The sequence below is a fragment of the Charadrius vociferus genome, unplaced genomic scaffold (genome assembly GCF_000708025.1).
Source record: "Charadrius vociferus isolate BGI_N301 unplaced genomic scaffold, ASM70802v2 scaffold1506, whole genome shotgun sequence".
Lineage (NCBI taxonomy): Eukaryota > Metazoa > Chordata > Aves > Charadriiformes > Charadriidae > Charadrius > Charadrius vociferus.
In genome coordinates this window covers 319913-323178 of record NW_009649037.1, presented here as the reverse complement: position 1 = coordinate 323178, position 3266 = coordinate 319913, and positions in this window count along the sequence as shown.

The following is a 3266-nucleotide window of genomic DNA, read 5'->3' as shown; positions in this document are numbered from 1 at the left end:
TGGCCCCCGCCTGTCCCTAAATTGGGGGTGACCCCTGCGCAGCGCGGCGATGCTGGGTGCTGGAGGGAGATGCCGCGCTCTGCGGGCTCGGCTCATTAAACGGAGGGGAGAGGGATGGTGTTCTCAGTTCGCTGCCTGAGAGGGAGTCGTGCCGAGGATGCTCCGGGCCGGCGTGGGAGGCAGAACGTGTGCCATGGCCGCATGGCCCGGGCGATGGGATTTGGGGGGCTTGCGCGGTGTCCTCAGCGGGCAGTTGGGCATCTCGGGGTCCCAGGGTGGGCAGAGGGGTGTCGGGGGCCGGCAGGACGAGAGGGAAGGGCTGAGCGATGGGAGCCCAGCACCGAGCAGCCTTTGGGATAGGCGGAAGCGCTGATGACCCAGAAGCAACCCCCCCGCCCCGGCCAGGGCCAAGCCACCCAGTGCCCCCCCGGATGGCGTGTCAGGGGGTGTCTTTCTCCAACATTTTCCATATGGAGCCCCGGGTCTCAGCGCTGAGTCAGGGTGCTGGCAGCCGCTCGCCCCCGGACACCCGGCGGTGATGGAGCGGCGGTTGGGTGCGAACAGGGAAACCCCGGGGATGGCGCTGCCCGGGGGGCGAGACCCCCAGCACGGGGCTGTCCGCATCCCCCCGCCATGGGCCGGCACGGAGGGAGGGGGCAGGGCACAAGATGGGTGCAGACAGCTGGCAAACGCTGCCCGCCGCGGGCAGAGACTCCAAGCGGGTCCCCTCCTGGGATGGGAGCCGGGCTACAAACCGTGGACGAGCTCCTCGCCTTTAAACTGGAGTCAGATTCCTTGTTGCTGGCGCGGGGCGCAGGAAACCGTGCCCAGGAGCAGGTGAGGAGGGACCCCACTCTAACAAGAAGGAGACGCATGAAATTAACTGGTTCCACTCCCCCCAGCAGGCAGCCGGGGGTGTTTTCCATCCGACGCCTTTTCCTTCTCGCTCCCTCTTTTATATTTTCACGGGGGAAGGAAAATTCATGGTGTGTGGCCCCATTGGCAAAGAGCAAAGCGACGGGCAAGTCAGCCCACGGCGGAATCGCGTCCTCCATCCCATCACTGGTGGCGAGGGCATGGGGGACCATGAGTCCACAGTGGGTTGTGTCCTCGCGGCGAGCATCTGCGCGCCCACGCTCGCCTCCGGTGTGTCCAGCCACAGGTCAGCAAGAAATCGCAGACCGGTAGGTGGGGACTGTTAGCCACGATGCGGCGTGAAGCGGTCTCAAAAAGCCGGGGGGAGGCCAGCGAGCTGCCCCCTGCACCTCCACCATGGACCCCCGCAGCATCTCCCGCCTTGTGCCATGCCGTCGCTCGGACTCCGTGCCGGTGACGGGTGCTGAGGGTCGCAGAGGGTCTCGCCAGCTGCGGTTGGGGTTGGCAACCCCCTTCGGCTGCTCTCTCCGTGCCTGCGTTGGGCTGCTGTTCTCACCTCTGGAAAACACTCCCTCTTTTCTCCCCCCCCGCCCCAAATCTCAGCTGCCGGGAGTTGGCCCGGCTCCACCGCCGCTCGCACACTCCAGCTGAGGAGCCGGGCCACGCTGCGAATGCATTTGTGCATGGATTTCCCTCCCTTCTTGCTGTCTGCTCCTGACAGTGTCGTTCTTCCGTGCTCAGGGATGACTTTGGGAGCGCTCGCAGGTGCTTGACCCGCTGTTGGGTGCCCGGAGCCCTGTGCTGGGTCCCGTTGGGATGTCTCTGCTTGGGAGTTGGGGTCCATGGTCCGGCGATGCCACACAGGGCAGAAAGCCCCAGACTGGTTCAGCGGGGTGGGGAAGGGCTCGGAGAAGTCCCTGCCTTGCGCGCACATGTGCCAACCCCCATTTTCATGATTTGTGACCGATTCTTCCGGAGTTGACCCAATGTTGGTTCATGTGGGTCTGCACCCATCGCTCCCCTTCGCTCCTTCCCACTCCATCCCAGGGAGATGCCGCCGGACACGAAGCAGCCGGGGGGAGGTTTCTTCCTCTTGTCTCGTGTTGGAAGAATGAGAGTCTTTCATGAGAAAGCGCAACCCAGGGGGAAACAGAGGGTTTGGGCCCTGCCAGAGCTTTTGAAGATGATGGAACGAGAGCCCGGGCTCCTGTCTCAGCCGGGGAAAGGATATTTTCTAGCTGCTCCAGCTGCTTCTCGCTGCCCCTGGCCCGGCTCCTGCTAGCACATGGCTGCAATCCGTCGCCGTCCTGACCAAGACGCAGAGCTGTAAATTCAGCTTTAACCCCAAGAGAGGTAAGTCTCCATCCAGAGATGAAGCGAGGATGAGGATGTAGGGTGGGCGGTTGGATGGGGGTTCGGTGCGAGCTCCGGCAGCACCGCTGGCCCCGGCACCATCCCGACCCCGTGTGTGGGAGCTGAGCCCTTGTCCTTAGAAAAGCTCCTTCGAACCACACCGCGCACCGTCCCGGAGCTGGCAGCAAAGCTCATGTGGCCTTCAAAGATGGAAACCTCATGGTGCTGCCGAAACCAAGCAGCCGGGCTGGCAGGGGAGTGCCACGCCATGGACGGCCACCCGGGAAAACACATCCATGGGTTTCCTCTCCCCGTCCTCCTTCCTATGACCCACCCCAAAGAAGCGGAGCCACGGGTGATTCAACAACAACAAAACCAAACGAAAAACAATCTCCTCGTGCTAATGGGATTGGTTCTGTCCCTACCACGCACATTCCAGCCCGGCTCGAGGGACCGCTCGGGGCGGGGGGGAAGGGGAGGCTAATGAAGCCAAATTATTCTCCGTCTTCAAATGTCAGAGTTCAGCGCGGTGCCGCTGGCTGGGCCTGGCGCAGCTGCTGTGCCGTGGCGGGGGGCGAAACCCCCCTCCCGCCAGCCGGCAGGGAGCGCCTGCGCGCATCCAGCCCGCCGCCAAGTGACATGCATTTTCCATTCCCTGGGCTTCATTACTTCTTGGAACGCAGACCTCGCTCGCCGGGCCATGAGGGGCTTCGCTTCCCTCCGTGTTTATTTTCGCTGCCGTGTGTTCTTTTGCCAGGTGAGGAGCGCAGCCAAGCTGGTCAGGGAAAGCAGGGATGTATGGTTGCGGTTTGGCCGGGCGGATGGGAATCGGGCTCCCTTAAGTACCGAGGCAGCGGCGCGGCGCAGCACCTGCTCACCTTCAGGCGCCGGAGCCGTCCCCCTGATTTCACGGGGACGACACGTGTGCTTAACACTGCAGCACGTGCAGAGGGGATTTGCTGGATCGTGGCCTCGCACCGGTGCCGAAGGGCGCTGGGGATGGCCAACGCCTCCAGCTGGCGTGGGAGCCGGCTCCC